The following is a 20294-nucleotide window of genomic DNA, read 5'->3' on the forward strand; positions in this document are numbered from 1 at the left end:
CTGTGTCATTAAGGGTAAATATAATGAGGTAATTGAATAATTATAAAATAGTATACAAGTAAATCAGGCAAAAACAAAACACAGCAAGCAACAACAACAGAAAACCCCACTGATATTAGAATAGGTGACTTTAGCTCTGTTTTCATGAGGTAAATAGGTGCATTGTGGTCACTTGGGATAAAAAGATATATTATGCATGGCGGTGTCTAAGATGTCTATGTTTCAGCTTGTTTTATAAGAAACAAGAAAATAGTAGTATGTTTAACTAGGGTTTTTTACGAGGATTAAACACAATGATACATGTAAAGCAAAAGAATATTTCCAGGTTAATCATAACCACTCAGTAAATGCTATATATATGAAGATTATTCTTAAAATTTAATATGATGCATTATAATACATAAATATATAATTCAATATATATATGATACACTCATTATAGTGTATATTAATGATTATCATTGTTTTCACTTTATTTCAAAGACAGTCAAAATATTATAATTTAGAGTGGAAGAAAGTAATTACTGCCTGGCTTACTCTTGTATACATTTTGACAAACAAAGTAGAAAAATGCATAATGGAACTAAATAGCCACAGATTGTATTATCTATTGTAAAAGATGTTTTCAACCTCTTTATTAAATCAGAAAGGGTTTTACATTATTTTATACCTGAAGCTTTTATCAGTACTAAATAAAAATTCTAGTAAATATTGAATTATATTATTCTTTCAGCAAAAAAAAAAAAAAGTATTTTATTATCTCTACAAAATGTAGAGGGGAGTATTCTAGATAAGTGAATGTTTCTTAGCCTAACTTTTAGGTTGAAGAAGGCCTTGAAACAAAGACTTGCATATGGATAGCTTATTTTAGGAAGTGATATCCTAAGGAACAATAGCAAAAGACTTGGGAGTGTTAAACAGAAAAGATTAAAAGCCAATTTGAGAGTATGCAGTTGAGTTGCTTAATTATGTAGGCAACTGCACATAAATCATGTTGATTACTCTTGGGGTACCTTGTAGAATGCACCTTCAACTTGAACCCTTGAAACAAGGAAGGCATGACAGTATGTCCGCAGACTCTTTCTTATAATTGGTGAAGAATTTTCTTAGGTTTTCTTAACCACTTGTGATTTCAGGTTTGTGATCACCAAGCTGACTCCTGTTAGAGTCCTATGTTCTCAGAGAAATACTGGCGGAGAAATCAAGAGATAAGCAGTTCAGCTAAGGTGCAGTGGTACCAGACTGCACCTAAGGCAGCTGACTGCCAGAGCAACGAGTAAGAACTGGAATTAAGTGAAGGTAGAGGATGTGTGACAAAGGACTAGACATGTCCATTATTGAATATAAATTTTTCTAGGCTAAAATAATCTCTTTTTTTCCCTCAGCACAGTTATCAACACAGAAAATACCAAAGTTGTTCTTTTTTTAATCTACTGTTAGATGTTTCAGAGAGGCAATGTCTCTTTTTTCTTGCTTTTAATTCTCACTGTCTCTCTCTTCTCACTGGTTCCTTTTTTTTTCTTTTTCCTTCCCCTTACTACTTCTGTCTCTTTCTCATTGAAACATAATGAGATAGAAATAATTTCTAATAGCTCATATTGAGGAACAGATTCATGCAACATCTTAAAATAAATATATACATTATACCCATTTCCCAGGGCTACCATAGGAAAGTACCACAAATTAGGTGGCTTAAAATGATAGAAATGTATTGTCTCACATTTCTGGGGGTTTTAGATCTCAAATCCAGTTGTCAGCTGGACCATGCTTCTCTGAAACCTGTAGAAGAGAATTCTTTCTTGCGTTTTAGCTTCTGATAATTGTCAACGTGTTTTCACAGTCTTTGGCATTCTTTGACTTGAAGATGGGTCACTTCAATCTCTGCCTCTGTTGTCACTTGACATTCTCCCTGGGTGTATTTCTCATTTTCTTATAAGTACACCAATCACACTAAATTAAGGCCCACCCTACTCCAGTATGATCTCATCTTCACTAATTACATATGCAAAGATTCATTTTCTAAATAAATCACATTCAGAGGTTCTGGGATTAGGACTTGAAAATATCTTTTTGGGGAACATAACTCAAACACCAACACACATTATTTGTGTAAATAATGTGAAAAAACTGCTTTTTCCAAATCTGATTAATTATTTTGCATCACTATATGCCCAGACATATGCATCTGATTTTTCTCCTTGTTTTCAGTTCAAAATTTTGTGAGACATGCTCCATTTGTTTTTGCTTGTCGGTTCTATTTTTAGCAGATTTACCAACCATTGGGAATTTGAGATTTTCTTTAGATACAATAATACAAAGATTATGGTGAATTTTGTGCTTGTAATTATTAAGAGAATCTGTTCTATACTTGTAAATATTATGAAAATCTGTTTCCTTAAACTCTGTCATTTCTACCTATTTTTTATGGGAAGAATAGACATACTTATTTGTGGTTTTCATGAGTTGGGATCCATTTAGTTAAAATTGTGGTGAAGTAAAATTTATCTGGTGTTGTATGCCTCCCATAGAAAATGACAAAATAATGTGCATCCTTTAGATTAGGGACGATATTCAATTTCTCAGTAACCTGTACTATAGTTTCTGGTTATTCCTTTCTCAGTGGTTTTTTTTTTTTTTTTCTATGTCAAAGCCTATCAAAACTTAAAATTTTTCTTTTTTTCTGACTACTCATTATTTTCTTAGCAACTCTGCTTCCATGCTCTTCTTTGTGGTTTCTGACAGGGCCAGCGACTCAACAATTTATTTCATCTCAAGATGTACAATTCTTCATATAGACCTTACTAATGTTTCGTGATTGAGGTAAAACATTGATATTATTTATGATTCATTATGGTACATTGTTCCCTACAAGAGCCTCCTCATCTTCTCTCCTCTCTCTAGCTAATGGTTTTAATTCTGATCATATTTGACCTATACTTTTCAATTCAGACCAGTGTTGATTGATTTCTCTATTTTATGTGTATAATAAACACAAACATCAGATTTATAACTACCTTAAGTAGGAAAAAGTGTGATACTTTACAACAAAGAAAGCACCAGTCATAACATGTGTAGTTCACCTGCCTGTCAGTAAAGATAAGCTCCAGCTGCCAGTTCAGCACAGTATCAACATCCTCTGGGGCTTTCTGTGAGTTTTTGTTCATTTGTTTGTTTGTTTAACGCAACAGTAATCATAAGACCAGCTTTGTGCCTCAGTAATGCAGCAAACAAAGAAAATGAGAGTTTGCTTTTCTGTGGCTATAACAGAATATGCATCAATAGCCTCCCTCACTGGTAGATGTGGCCAGTTTCTTTGTTTTTCTCAATTGTATAGATTTCAGAGAGGTAGGACAATACGCGGTTTAGATCATGGACCACTTTGGTTTGAGCAGCACTTTCACTTTATTGCTATATAACCAAACGTATGTTGTCACATCTCTCTGTTCTTTTGCTTTCCATCTGTGGACAAAATTATTACCTATGTATAGAATCCTGGTGAGGAGAAGTAAATGAGATATTGCATGAAACATTCTTAAAAGAGGGTCCAGCCAATAGTTAGTGTAACACTAAGGGTCAGTAATAATTATAATATGAAATGTGAAGGCTCCCTTTTAAATGTGGTCTCTTTCCAAACACTGAATTCTTCAGTGACCACTATGAGCCCATGATGAAAATTCAATCCATCTCCAAAAACTAGACAGAAGGAAGGAGTCGTAACTGTGGATCACAGTTGGCATGGGAACAAGGAGTAAAATTATCCAGAGCATCTGAAAGTACAGGCATTGGGAAAATGATATATTACGGTCACTATCTTTTGAGTAACTCCCCAAAGTCTTTTAAAAATAAAACTTCAGGTCCGTTTCTTTGTCATAGTCACTTCACTGAGAAAAAAGGTGGAAGATATGTGCCATGTTAAGTAAGCATAGATGAGAAGGAGTGAGGGAAGAAGGGAGGAAAAGGGAAAGGGAGACCGTCTCTCATCTCTTGTCCTTTATTTATATTTACTTCTAATTTCTTCTTACTCAAAATGTACCATTTAGTTGTTTTTATTATCAATCTTAAATATTTCAGCTTTTAAGTCCTAGCATTTTCACTCTTGTCCATTAGTAAATCAATGTTTATTCTCCGTGAAATACTTAAACTCTTGAGAGAATAAATTATGAATGAATAAACTAAAATTTCTAGTGGGACTTGGCATTTTAGAGGAGGGCTTATCTCTCAAAGTAGAATATACTGCAAAATAGACATTCCGAGCTCAAGAGCAGGTCAGTGACACTAGGAGAAAGGTTTGGATAGAGGACTTTTTCCTGCATAACTATTAGATTTTATCTCCTGGTTGACTGATAGTTCAGCCTAACCTCAACTCTATTGGAAAATAGTCTTTCTTTGCTCCATAAATCCATGAAGAGGAGGCATGTGCTTTTCTGAGCTTAACTTCTCTGAGAAAAGTTGTGGTGAAGCTTCACTGTGCTAATATGGATGATAGAAGGTGGTATTCCTACTCAATCAAAATGTAGCATGCACCTCTTGCTTCAATCTTTTCTGCTTCTGCATTTTATGTAAATATTATTGATAGCTACAATACCTTATGAAATATTAACAAAATATTTTAAAATTACTATAAAAATGTGTAACAACTGAAATTATACTGCAACTGTATTTTTCTGGCTCTCACTGTAAGCTTGTTCAGTTTTAGCAACATGGAAACAAGAATTTGATTGTTATGTCTCTTGTGCTTATTTTGGCTCAGAAGACTATAAGTGTGGCGCTTGGCACCAGAGAGCACTCTTTAATGGTAACATCATATCATAATGCCCACTGACTTTAGTGTACTCTCTTCCCACACAGTCTGATTATGACTTATTGCAATCACTTTATACTAGAAAATTCTACTTATAGTTTACACAGGGATATTGCTTAATGACTTTTAATTAATTTGTTCTATTATTATAAATAAATTATTGTTCTAATTGTTATGGGCAATAAGTATTTCTAAATAAAATATAATTTGATACCTTTTCAAGTTATTAACACATTATTCAGTTTTGATGTTAACAATTAGCTAATGTTCTTGGTAGAATTCATGAAGAAATACCATTTTGTTTCTAAAAAGTGCTATTTCTGCTAATTAATACTCTTTGACATGGGGATGGTAGTCTTTTCAATTTCAAGAATGAACAACGTATTTAGCAAAATATTTGAGAAGCAATATATATTGTCCATTTTAGCTAGTGAATTAAATGAACACAAATATTTCAATACTTTCTCATTGGCTATTTAATAGTTACGTTTTCAAATTACAAGTAAAATGTATTCTCAAAAATTCTGAAGAAGGCAAAAAGGAAGTATACATATGCACATATAGTATATACACATTACATTTGTACATACATGTGCATATATTTATCTACATATTATATCATAAAGATATAAAAGCCTGTAGGCCTGTATCAGTAGCCAAGTAGCCAGGGTTCCATCAGGGAAACAGAACCAGCAGGAAAATTTAAAGAAAAAAAATATATTTTTATATGTATATATATTTATATGTATGCATATATTTATATATATATTTATAGGTATACATATATAGAGAGAGAGAGAGAGAGAAAGGGAGAGAGAGACTTACTGCAAGGAATTGCCTTACATGAGTTGGAGGCTGGCTAGGCAAGTCAAATTCATAGTCAGGCTGTGAGAAAGGACAGGCAGGAAACTCTGATAGAAGCTGATACTGCAGCCAACAGGAAGAATTTCTTCTGAGGGAAATCCTCAGTTCTGCACAGTTTAGGTTTCGTGAAAATAGATGCTTGCAAAGCAACTATTTTATGAATCAATGCAAGAAAAGCCCATAGTGGTTGTAGAAGTTCAAGACCTAAATAACTCACTTAAAAAAATATACTTTGTGATGAAATTTCTTAAATGTTGTGAGTGATGATCCTAACTCTAACCTTAAACTTTTTTCTAATCCTTTCTAGAAAATGACTGCTAAGAAAGGAGTACGTATATAATATATATCAAGGGTTTGTTATATAAATAACAACATTCAACTTTTACTTTTTAATGTAAAAAGAATCTCTGGTATGCAAATCTTTGTCAGCTGATTCAAATTCTGATTTTTCAGTGTTATTATTTATATGGAAAATCTAATAGTATTCTGATTACTACAGTCCTACTTGTTTGGAGCTTTATGGGAAGAAATTGAATTGGAATGACTCTTTTGGAGCTTTTATGACCCTTTACATTGGTCACATAAAGAATCAGATGTGTTAGCTGATTATGAACCAAAAGAAAATTATTTAAAATACTTTTTCATCAAATTAACTTATAACAGGATTGTACTGTACTTACGAGTTCAAAGAAGCACTTTTTACTACCTTAATTCAGTGACTTCTATATTGTTTTCTTTGGGAATTCCTGTCTCAGTGCACAAAGTTAGTTCACTTTTCTTCAAATTTAGTGAAACATCATTACATTATTTGATAATCATTCCAACTTTCCTCATTGGTTTGTGATACTCCTTTTTCGTATACCTTATTATCATATATAGTACATATCTTATTATTATATATAGTATATATCTCATTACTATATGTAGTATATATTATATGTAGTATATATCTTATTATATATACTAGAATTTATTTTATATATTGTTTTCCTAGAACCACCATATTTTATACCTATATAATACATAAAATGTATATTTTATATAAACATATAAAAAGATATTAGATTATGTATTAAAATCAGGAATGGTAAATATTTTAATCATGCTTTAATATTTTGTTTCCATATTTAGAATGGTCTATGTAACGTTCCCTACCCAGTGACTCATTGGCAATGCTGTGCTTCCCAATCCCCCTGCTTTCTTTTCCTTAGTCTGTTGTTACACTGATGCAGAATGTGGAGTCATTTAATGGGTGCAAACTTCATAGCTGATACTAATCTTAAATGTTGTTATCTTCACTGTAATATCCTCCATTTAATTTCATGATAGTAGCCTCCACTTAATTCAATTTTAATTTACATAGCATGTGACTATATATCTTCAGATAGGCCATTGGAAATATTTTGTGCAACTATGATGCCTGATTTTTGTACAAAATGGTGAATATGTATTCACTTAAAAGTTACACCATTTTCAGTATCCAAACATTATTGCTTCTCAACAAGAAACTCATGTCCAGGCACAAGCATTAAGGCACTCAAAGGATTTCCTGCTTTTACCACATATCTCACTATCTGGAAGCAACTGGACTATACAGCACTCAGTTCCAGGGCCTAGTGGGAAGCAACACTTTTCTAGGTTGGTGTGTGTTGTTTGTGATGTGGTTATTTGCTCTGGACCAGCAACATCTTAGGTGTTGATTTTTCCATGATCAGAATACATTGTTCTGGAATCCAAAGGGTGGGATTGGGGGTGGCATCTCGTAACATTTCACCTAGTAATTCGCTCACAAAAGTTTGATCATCATCTATTCAACTGTGGTTCTGCTGGTTAAGAAGTTTGAGATCCCAAGGACAGAATTATTCCACCATTAGACATAACCGTGTTCCTGTAGCTAAGAACTGCCTTTTGACCATTTCAAATTCCTTACGTCCCTGAATAAACAGTTAAAAAGGACATTACCACATTGACTGGGACGTTACCACATTGATTGGGAATATTAGTCTGATTATAATGGGGAACTGGACTTCCTGTTAGATTATGCAGTTGATGGAAGGATATTTTTCAATCCCAGAAATCTTGTGAAGTGACCTGTTATTGTGCCATGTCAGACGGTAAAAGTCAAAGGAAGACCATGGGAATCAATAAATAAGGATCTCCCTAAGGTTCATACCCTTCCCAAATGCCAAATGAAGGTTTGAGTATCCCCTAAATAGAGACCCTCACCTGCTGAGGGGGTGGCTGAAGGAAAAGGGAACACAGATGGCAGGGAAGTAAAAGGATATAAATAATAAATACCAAGTAAACCTCAAAAAATTATACCATTCTCTCATACAACTCTTGCTTACTAATTTTATTTTGGGGTCAGAAAAAATGGATGTCTTTTTCAATGACTACAGCTAGAAATAATCCTCTAGGACCAATGTCAACATATTTAATATCTTCTGAGACTTTACCAATGTAAGTAAAAATTACTATTGCTACATATATATAATGTGTGTGTATATATATATATACACACACATATATTTCCCTCATAAGTACCCAGTATTGTCCTGCACTCTTTAGAGTTCCCTTCTTATGTTAAAACCTGATTTTAACTTCATTAAGATATCTCCTACTCCATCTGATTTTCTGTCACAAAGCCTATATGATATAATGTTCTGTAGTAAATTCCTAAAGTTGAATGTTGTCTCAGCATTCATGTAAAATGCAGGTTTAACTTTCTCATAACAGAAGCCGGACTTAGTCACCCTTGATAATTTCTAGTTCCCCACCTCCTTCTAGTTTCTCAATGTGGTCAATCCAACTATTTGTCTTATACAACCACCTCCTGGCGACCACCTTCCTGTGGAACTGCTAGCTATGATTTATCTGGAATTTACTTGACTTGCCCCACTGATCACCACTCCTCTCACACATTGCACATATATGTTGCTGTAACCACCTCTTAATTACAGCATGACTCTGGAACTCAACCTGCTGCTCAAAACCCACCCAGTAGAAACCCCTCACCAAAATAAAACAAAACAAAACAAAAGACCTGCTTGGGTTAATGCCCTGGACCCCAATAAAGGCTTTGATGGCTAACAGACCCCTCTCTCTTTCTGTCTCTTTCTCTCACTCTCCACTTGTCACTTGCTTCTTGACCATGCCTGTGCCAGATGACTCCCCTTTTCCTGTTGGTCCTGTGAGACATAAAGCCCTCTTCTTTTTAGAATCTGTAGGTAAAAAACTGATTCTGTGATTTCATTTTTTTAATGCCTCCTCTGTGTCTCACCTGACCAGCACACCCAAGCCTAACTTCTCTTGCAGACAAGGCTCTTGTAGAGAGTGGTTATTCTGATAAAAGTAAAGTGGACACAGATCAGACAAGAACAACAAAGGTGATTGCCAGTGTACACAGGTTTCCCATGAGAAGGACACCTGGACTTGTGTCAGATGACTAGGCATTAAACTGTCCACCAGGATTAAAAAAAAGTATCTCCTGAAAATTGAAAACATCCATGATCAAATCCCCCAGAGCCCTATCATGGCAGGGCTGAAGTTTATAGCCACTCTCCAGTGATACACTGTGAGACCAAATTAGAAAAAAAAATACGAAGAGCTCATTTTCTTACGATTTTCTGAAAAAACAATTCACACAAATAAATGGATGATAATAATATAACACATCATTCCTAGAAGGGAGCATTTAGTATCTAATGAAGGACTTTTGCAGCGAGTATGATTAAGGCCTGGAACGGCCAGTGTGAGACTAGGATTCTGGGACCAGGTGGCTGATTCTGCCTCTGCAATGAGCGTGACCACAAAATTAGAGACTCTGGTGTCTAGGGGTTGAGCAATTAAAACCTGGGCTGTCTTATTTTGAGAAATATGAGAAGGAGAATCAAATCTTAATGAGATGTCAGTGGAACCTATATTGGGATTTTAAAATATCAATTAAAATTGAGCATTTAGATTGAAGCAGATCTCAGCAATCCATGTGCACAGAAGGTTAACGAGTGCAATAAGGATAAACTGAGTAGAATTGGAATTTCCCTCTTATTAGTCATTCCTGTTTTCCTTCTTTTTCTAGCACTTATACAAATACCTCCTCTTAATTTGGGACACATATTCTTAAGACAGTTGTCAACAGAAGAAGTGTTAGAAGGTACACATGTTGTCAAAATACTCACAGCACCTCATGCCCTGGGTTATTCAAGGTAATACATCCATACCATTCTATTAGAGAATAACTTCCATGTAATTTTTGCTCTGAGTCCTTGTTCATATTCAATTATAAACTAGGAGCTTTATGTGAGGCATTTTAAAAGAGGACATTGTATTATTATTTTCCCACGAGTTTCACATTTCAATTATTTCAGTTATTTTTTCCATTGGCTAGCATCTGAAAAAAATCAAATATATGTATAGTAGCTTTCAAGCTAATGTTTTATGTTTCACTTAGAATCCCACAGGTCAGATTCATGATAACTGACAATGTCCTGGGGGGAAAATGTATATAAACACAGGTTTAACAATACCTACTTTTAAAACATTATGTAACATCTGCTTGGCAAAACAAAGATTCAAAGACTACTTAAATAATGAGATCACAAGATTATTTCTAAAATTATGCTTTGATAAAGTTCTAAATCTGTATAGAGAGGCTGAATGATTGAGAAAATGTAGTTGTTGGAGACTATTAGCCATTAGGAGACTATAGACATCCACAGGAAACAATTTTGCAAGGAAGGAAATAGTACTTTTCATTAGATTAATGGCCAGCAAATTGATCAATCTGAAACATATGCATCCTCTATTACTATGAAACTATTAATGTGTGTTGAAATTCATGTAAGAAAATAATTCAGCTAAGCTCATATAATGCCTTATCTGGTAGGAAATAAATATATACATTTTAAAGTTACACATAGAATTGTGATTCCTTTTTCTTTTTTCTATACTCATGTTTTACCCCAAAACTCACCTCATTAAAACATATATACAATATACATATTTGCAAAATATAGGTGTTGACATATTTTTCCAGAATATTCTGTGGTAATAGAATATCAGTGGTTTTTGGGTCATAGAGCCAAAGTTAGATAGCATATATAGGGCATAATTAGAGGTGAGCTTCTCAAGAATCAGGCTAAAGAAACAGGTAAATTATTGGACAGAATAACCAGGGCTAATAAATGCATGTATCTTTCTCTTTCATTTTAAGATACAGGACACAAACAAGAAAGGATCTCTCAACCACTCTGTTTTATGCAGCTATCATGTAAAATGGTTTTGTTTGTTTTTTGGTTTTCTTTGATTATTTCACACATTCTGTTGGTAAGGTTTTGTTTCTTTCCTTACTAACAAAACCTTAGTAGTAGGTTTGGTTTCCTTCCTTCTGTGTTTCAGTCCTTGGCAGCTGGTTGGAGGTATTTTTTTCCCCTCATCAGAATATTGAAATAGGCAATATATAATGTATATATTGGTATGAAATATAAGGAAGCTGATTTGTAAGGAAAAAATATTTTCTACTTTTGTGACTAAAATAGAAATTTATTCTGTCATACATTTTGCTGAGAGATTAATTTTGTGATCTCAGTCTCCTGTTATGGTCTCCCAAATTGTAAACAAGATTATATAGAAATGAAGTAATGGGTAGAAAACATATTATTTGTTTTCTAAATACGGATACTTCTGATGATTAAAAGAGCCAAATAATTGCCAGATGCCAACTGATCTATAATAGGGCATAAAATCAAACTGCCTGGGGAGAATAGTGATGGAATGCCACGTAATGAGATTTACAGAATTTTCTCAGAATCCCTCATATGTAACAAACATATTTCTTTACATTGTACTTCCTTCAAGGCATTAAATAAACAACAGTATAGCTATTTAAAATGACAGAAAAGTAAAGATGGTTTTATTTTATTTAGGAAGTCAAAATCATGATGAACAAAAATCATTGTCATATAAGTAGTCTACCCTACATTCATTTATCTCTGTCCTTAGATTAATTTATTAGATTGGAGAAATCACACCTTTGAAGGCACAAGAAGTCTGCTCTCAAGGAGAAGGGGTAAATATAAGATGGTTCTACAGTGTTGGTGCATATTATCTTCAAATAGAGGTAGAGATATAAAACCATACTGAGATGTTTAGAATTTCAGAGTTGGAAAGGATATTGGAGATAACTTACTTAAAAGTGTTAATTTTGCAGATAAAGTCATTGAAAGCGAAAAAAAGATCCAAGGTTAAACAGTTTTTAAAAATTTTCTTATTGCCTTCTCAAATAAAAAGTGCAGCTAAAAAGGAATTTACAGAATTATCCCTCATTCAATTATGAGATAATAGGAGTAGATTAGAAATGGGAACAGATATTAACAGGAAAGAATGTCCCTAAAGCATTTTTATAGCTGAATGAAAATGTGCAGATTTAGAAGAATAAGACACTCATTGATTACTCGTCATTTAAATTGTTGGGAAAAGAATTAACTACTTTTATTATTTTTAGCATTTTAATATTCAATAGTAACATAATTTAGCACCTAAAATATTCTTTAAAAATAAGTATTGAGTTTTTTACAGCTTTGACCTTTCAAATATTTCACATTCAAATTTGTTGGCAATTTTTTCTATCCCCACAGGTTACTGAGGCCATAAAGAGAAAAGGGAATTGAATAACTAGTGAATTAGATGTATTATAGGAAAAGGCCAAAGAGAAGTCTATGACTCCATAATTCATGGAAAGCATAAGATATCCAAATGTCTGGATGACAAGATATATACTACGAGGAGTAGTAAAAGGAATATTTTTCATCTTTAATATTAACAATAGATTTGCAAAACTCTTGGAGTTGCTCTAAAATTCAACCTCAAAATAGTGTTTTACATAATAATCTAGGATTAGAAACCTCTGCACGTTGCTCAGAGGTTGCTGATGCTGTTCCTACCCCTTTGGATGCTGAGTAGACAGCACTGATGAATGTTGCCCTATAAAGATTGTTCAGTACCAGTGACAGAAGATAACTTGAGGCGACATAAGGCAAGAGGGACTGTATTTGGCCATATTTTAAATGTGATTTATTCTGATGAGAGGCAGTCATTTTTGTTCCAACTTACTCACATGTAAGACCAAAAAAAAAAAAAAACTGTTACAGTAATCGTCTGCCGTCTCATCAAAACCCCTGACTCACTCCATGTTAGGGCGAAAAGAGAGTGTGAGTGTTAAAAAAATTGCTTATACAGAATATTTTGCTAAATTCTTGGTAGATGACTTTTTTATGAAGTATTCACATGACTTAGGTATCTGAGTCATATACGTTAGATGAAAGTTTTCATAATAGTACAAAACAAATTCAATAAATATCAATACAATATCCAGCTGATACAATAGATAGAGCTTTACATGTAACAAACTTAGGACATTATATTGAGAACATTAATAAATTACTAACCAAATATATAATTACTATTACAAAATAGACATTCTCTCTTCCATCATATATTCTAATAGGAGACACTATAATTACACAGTAATTTTACAATTAGATAAACGTATTTATAAAATATTATCTAAAGGCAAGTAATAACTTGTCATGAGGGCAGAGAATGAAATGTGAATTTGCACAATAGTCATGCAATGGAATCCCTATACTAACAGTCTACCTTTGAATGTTTGCTATTAAAAAAATTGAGGTATTATCTTAATATCAATGGGAAGGTATTGAAAATTTTATATTTTAACAAATATAATACAATAATTTATCATATAAATATTTATGTAATCTATATGTATACATAAGTGAAATCACAAATATAGTACACTTATTACACTAAAGATAATCATTACTATTAAATATATCCTAAAGGATGTTGTGCTGATTATCATGTGCATATTAAAATTAAATATCAATTTAAAATATCTTATACAATCAATTATATTTGCTATCTCTTGATTGTTCATATGTGTATGATTGCATTAGACACTGACATAATTATAATAAATGTTGATCAAGAAAAACTTTATAATCTAAGATATATTATGAACTAAAAGAATAATATGAGCAGTTATTTCTACAATCTAAGACAATAGCATAGGATGCTTTTATAAATTCAGCCTTTAGGAGACAAGCCATAGTTTAACTATTTGGGAGTGACTGTTTTTATAATTAGGAAATTAGAATAGAAAATTATGAAAAATAAAATATATTACAATTTAGTGATTATGTTATAAATATATCACAATTTAGTGATAATGTTATCTAGCAAAATTAGGGAAGAAGATTAAATATAAAAGAGAACAAAGTGTGGAGCTAGCACACAGACAGAAAAACACACACATGTACACACACAAAAACACACAATGTATTGTATGCAGTGCAAGCACTGGCTACAAAGATGAGTAAAATATTGGTCTGTCGTTTTACTCATTAAACAACTTACATGTAAATACATCAACGAATATTATGATTTCTTAATTCTCTTGAAAAAATGGTTTCAAATACAGTTTTAAAATCACGTTTTTATTTAGCTTGTTTGATATGTAGTTCAGACACACACACACACACACACACACACACACTTATTCTGGCTTCACTAAATTGGAATTCTCCAGCTACATGTAAGTATACTATGAACTTTTCAAAGGCAGCAACTGTCTTCGTTTCTGCATGTCTAGTACCTAACACAGCTATCAGAGCACATATCAAGCCATAGGAAATTGATTGCAGTTTGGGGGATGGATTAATTACCAATTAACAGATAGATTTATGAATAATAAATTCATGACAGAAAACCTAAATTCTAAGCAATTTTGTCTACCTCTGACTGTTTGCGGAGCTTCTTTTCTCTTTATTTCCTCAAGCCTCACTATTGCAATTACAACTTTAAGAATCCTTTGATTCTTCATCTCTGAGACATATGTTCTTTAAAAAATAATAATTTCCATTTTAAAAACCAAAAATTAGACTTCATAACTTTAATTTAGAAAAATATTAAAACAATCTGTTTCCTCAGTATACAAATTTGAATAAAGTTGCATTTAAATAAATTCTCACATTCTAACAGAATACCTTCAATTTGTAGATTTCGAATGCAAAATATAGACTTCACATTGCTTAGAAAATGGTCCTTTGGGATCTAAACTTATTATAATTGAAGTGTGAAGTCCTAATTGTATTACTTGGTGTAATATATCTTCTATATAGATATTACTCAATGCCTGCAAATTCAAGAAGTGGGAAATGGAGACGGTATAATGCAAGGGAGATTTATGCTAAGAAGATTCTGGGTTGTCACGATTAAAAATTTTCCACCCATTATATGAATCCTATTGATCATTGCAGGAAGCAGAAAAGTGTGCTGTTCATTGATTTCCTGTGGCTACTGAATGCATTAGGTCTGACACTTTTGATGGGTAGGCAGGTTTTCAAAGGAAGTTCAGTTAAGCTAATCTTAGTTCAGAGGAATATTCACAATGGAATAAGAAACCTTGTAATTGCAAGAGAAAATACAAGAGTCAGAGGACTATATTATGAGTCATATCACCATAAAAATTAGACATGAGACACTTTCCAAGAGACTATAATAAAACACATCAACGTTTTGATACTGTTTTTCACAAATGTAGCAATTATCAGATAAATTGGGTTTTGGCTTTTTCACCCTTCAGCCAAGACAGTGAAGCAAAGTAATTAGTTCTTTTGTCGTCTTAGCTAAGGTAAGTCTTCCAAAGTCTGTCAAGATCATAAAAATGTAAGTGAATAAATTACATAATTGCATCACATAAGTGAAATTGATAGCAACAAATTCAATATTTTATTTCTAATTCTCATCACTATTGTACTGGTTTCTTAAAATACAAATTTTCATCCATGAGTTGTATCAAAGACTTCTAAAGTAGAGAGAGTGATAGAAAATTCAAATCATAAAGACTTATTCTACCCTGGGAATTAATTCTCATTTTAAAATTAAAGCTAGAAAGTATGATCTTGTATCCCTGTTGGAAGCTGTCTTAGTGACTTATTAATACAATGTCAGAGTACAATATTACTTATCAGTAGTACAAAATAGTGTCAAAGCGCTACGTATATTTTTCCAGTACATTAAGTACCAGGGCACTGTGTCTCCTTCAGGTGATGATTAATTAAATTAGCATTACCCAAGTGGTCTTTCATGCCCACAAACATACATACGCTTGGCAATCAGCCTTCTCATTTTTTTCTAATCATTTAGCATGCAAGCATACAACTTAAATGTATAGGAGTAAATGACGACTTATAGACTTTTGATATCATATTCCAATTTAATGAAATCCTCTCCCTGGGCACAGTAACATTTTTCTTCACTGCTTTTAGAAAGTTGCTATTCACAGCCGAGCACGGTGGCTCACGCCTGTAATCCCAGCACTTCCCCATCTCTATAAAAATACAAAAAAATTAGCCGGGCGAGGTGGCGGGCGCCTGTAGTCCCAGCTACTCAGGAGGCTGAGGCAGGAGAATGGCGTAAACCCGGGAGGCGGAGCTTGCAGTGAGCCGAGATCGCGCCACTGCACTCCAGCCTGGGCGTCAGAGTGAAACTCCGTCTCAAAAACACACAAAAGTTGCCATTCACTGTTGAAAGCTACTCTAAATTATCAATCATGTGTGGCGTATTTGAATTTAAAAACTATTTTACTTTGTGATTTCAAAAATGTTATGAGAATTACGTATTTTAAAGTATTACAACAGCTATATTATTTCATTACTAGTATTTACTACACAGCTTTTTGGGCATGACATCTGTTCAGGACAAGCATTTCAAAATCAGGTCAAGAAAAGGTTTTAATACAAGGTTCTGGGGCTTTGAATTTGAGAAAGCTGGATTGCACGGGCTTTCCTGTGTTTACTGATGTTTTCTGAGAAAACTAATTATAATATCTGTATATGAATCTAGAACTTTATGCCGTAAGTCTAATGTGCTTCTTTCATATTCCAATTTTATCTGGTAGCTCTTCTCCTGGCCCTCCCCCTCCTTCTTCTACTCCTCCTTCTTCTTCTTCTTGCATTAAATTAAAACCCAAAGAGAAAGATCCGCTCTAGTTGAGTAAATGGTCCTTGGTTCTGTAACCCAACAGACTATTGTAAAGGTATGTAATCTTATCTCTTTAAAATGATTTTGGCTCCTCTCCTCCCACCCTCTGCCTCTGAAAAACTAAATCTTATGACTTTTTTTTTCCATGCCCCTTATATCTTTTTACTTAAAGAGCCAGGCTCCATTTTCCTTATGGTACATTTCAAAATATTCATTTTTTTTTCCGGAAATAAATGTGAAACCATCAGATACTGTGAGAACTCACTATCATGAGAACTGCAGGGAGGAACCACCTCCATGATCTAATTACCTCCCATGATGTCCCTCCCCCAATACATGGGGATTACAATTTGGATTACAATTCAAGATGGGATTTCAGGTGGTGACACAGCCAAACCATATCAAGATAGTAATCACGTTATTTTTTTTAAATCATTCTGTTTGAATATATGATCACTTACTATGTATGTATTATAAAAGCCTTCTTTATTTAGATAAATCATCCTATATATCTGAGATCTGTGGCCCTTAGAAAGTGTTAAAGTATTAACAAGAAATTAATGAAGTCATATATGTTTGAGGTTTAAACAAATCATGAAATGAAGATCATGTTATTCATTCATGAACATTATTTATTGTTATTTCACCGTTTACCCTTTGCAATTAAATGGTACACATTTCAAGATGGAATTTTGTGAAAACTGTAGGAATTACTCTTTCCTCTTAAACTGGTTTTATGTGTTAAAATTAAGGGTCAGTGTTTCCTTTCAGGTTTTATATTTATCCCCAAAGGGAAAAGTAAAATCATCACACAGCAGACCAACGGGAGTAAATTGTAGAATTTATCTAGCAGGAATATAAGGGATAGGATCATTTTTGAAAGATAACATTCTGAAATGTTTGCACATTCTAAATCTCATAGATATACTGTTATCTAGAATCTAAAAAAGGAATAAAGCCAAAATCGTTCCCCAAGCAATAATGTAGATGAAAACAATTATAATTTCATTTTTTTACAACCAGAAAAAAATGCCTGTCAATTGGAATATCAGCCTATTGTCAATAAAAGTGATTCTCTGAACTTAATTGCAAAATACCTTACCGTTACGGGGGGTGCTTGCTTCCAGTGCTCCCAAGATGGTGGCGGGCCGCTTCCAAGATGGTGGCAAGCCTGGTGTTCTCTGACCTGGGGTTCTTGGCCTCACAGATTCCAAAGAATGGAATCTTGGGCCATGCGGTGAGTGTTATAGCTCTTTTAGAAGCCGTGGGTCATGGAAGAGAACCGTGGAACCCAGTGACTAGTGTTCAGCTCGATGAGGTCCAGGCACTTAGCCCTGCAGGAACAATGGCGAGCCTCTAGCCTGATCCGGAGAGGCAATGGGCGCCTCACTGAATCAGAAGCACAGCGGACACCCTGCCGGATCTGGTGGGATGGAAGTCAGGGGCGGGTCTGCGATGTCGGCAAACAGTAGTGGTGGACGGAGAGCGAAAGCTCAGCTCCAGCCATAACAAAACACGGACCAGACTAGTGTAGTTGCAAGATTTAATAGAGTGAAATAGAGTGAAAACAGAGCTCCCTTGTAAGGGGAGGGGACCTAAAGAGGGTTGCCCTTGCTGGATGGAATGCCTGGATTTACATCCCGATCTTTGTCCCTCCGGCTGTGCTCTCAGGCAATAGATGATTGACTATTTCTCTACCTCCTGTTTTTGCCTAACTAGAGTTTTAGTGAGCTCTCTGGTTGGTTGGGTGTGGGCTAAGTTGCAAGCCCCGTGTTTAAAAGTGGATGCAGTCACCTTCCCAGCTGTGCTTAGGGATTCTTAGTTGGCCTAGGAAATCCGGCTAGTCCTGTCTCTCATTACCAGTATTCCTTAAACATAAGAAAGTGCTAGCAGGAAAGACTCCAGAGTATATGTGAAATAGGTTTAAAGTAAAAATAATAATAAAAGTAAACAAATATATAAAATATGTTACTATTGTTTTCTAGTTTACGTTTTGAAAAATATTTTTAAATATACCATTTCATCCTTAATTTTAACACATAAAGCTTTTTTTTTCTTTTTTGTAGATCTGTCTCTCTGAAAGAAAAGACTGGAGGTAGACATTATGCAATCTGTCAGTGAAAAGGATGTGTGAATGTGCCCTTGAGTACCAGCCATTAGAATGACAAACCACTGCATTTTCTCTTCAGTTAGAAATTTTACTACCCCTGGAAATAGTGATAATTTTTTGGAAGACTATATCTATACCTTTTCATCTAGTCTTTATTGATATATGATTTTAAAATATTTTATTGGTTGGTACTTATAAAAATATTTTAGAATTAGTGAAATAAAGACTTCAACAAATTAACTCCAATATATGTTGCTCACATAACAATTTTAAAGTGATGTATTATCTTAAACTGCACTGCAACCATACATGTTTAGCTTTTTAAAGAATTTAATAAAATATTCCTCTGACATCTTTATAGTTATAAACATTTTTGATGATAATTTCATTTTGGATCAATGTTTCTTCATCCTGGCAGAAAATATTTTATTTAAGTTGGTCTTCTGACTATAATATTTCTGCTACATGTAGTGAGGAAAAAATAATTTAAATTTTAAATTCATTTTAATTTGATTACTACATACCCTTTAGGAAAAACATTTTTCTGTCAAGATAATTAATAATTTTAAAATATGTTTTCAATACACATTTGCCTGCAAGAAAATATGTAATACAATGTCTTGGGAGAACAGCTATTGTATATTTCTAACTGTGATATATTTCTATGTAACTACTTGGAATGTGGCTGCATTAATATCCAAAATTAACCATAAAAGGTACACATTGCTTTTGCAAAGTCAGCCCCTGAAATAATAGCTTATTAATATTAAAAATAAAATATTTTGCTTCTATCAGCTTAATCAGTTTCTAATTTGTTTCCCTGAATTGTCTCAAGATCCTTACTGATACAACTACTTCACTTTATAAGCCCTTTCTCTCATATCTACATTTCCAAAATACATATTGAGTGACTATTAGCTGAATGAAATTCTTTTAACCTTTGTTCAAAACATAATGTTTTGAAAGGAGAGGGACAAAACAATGCTAAGTAAAGTGCATACTGAGTAAACTCAAGCACTGAGCATAAGTTATTATATCCATTTGCAAATGACAGCACAAGGCAGGTGGCATTATTTTTTCTTTTTTTAATTGTTGTTTTGTTTTTTGAATCAAGTGGAGAAACATCTTTCATGACTTGGGAAAGAGTGCTATTTGTAAAAGTTTTGTTCTCCAATGATTAAAATATTTATAGATATCAAAAGGTGGGTGAATGGTGGTGAGTACTGAGATGGGGTAGAGTAGAATGTGTATAAGGGAGTCGTTGATACCAAACCAGAATGCAGGGCTAGCTCGTATGGAACAACAAAACAAAACAAAACAAAACAAAGCAAAGCAAAGCAAAACAAACAAAACAAAACATGGAAGTATTTTAAACTTGATTTAGTGGGAGATAGAAATCAATCTTTTAATGAAAATCCAAAGCTAATATTAGAATAAAGCTGGATTATCAAGGATAAA

General features: G+C 33.5%; 1 long non-coding RNA gene across 1 annotated transcript in view; it reads right to left on the reverse strand.

The window, feature by feature from the left end:
- The window catches only part of LOC123567929 (uncharacterized), a 342808-nt gene extending 324531 nt beyond the window's left edge, over nt 1-18277 (reverse strand). Inside the window, exon 1 of the long non-coding RNA XR_010579764.2 lies at nt 17829-18277. This is a non-coding gene — a long non-coding RNA (uncharacterized lncRNA). The remainder of the gene's footprint in view (nt 1-17828) is intronic.
- Nucleotides 18278-20294: the final 2017 nt, after the last annotated feature.

This window comes from Macaca fascicularis, chromosome 12, assembly GCF_037993035.2.
Source record: "Macaca fascicularis isolate 582-1 chromosome 12, T2T-MFA8v1.1".
Lineage (NCBI taxonomy): Eukaryota > Metazoa > Chordata > Mammalia > Primates > Cercopithecidae > Macaca > Macaca fascicularis.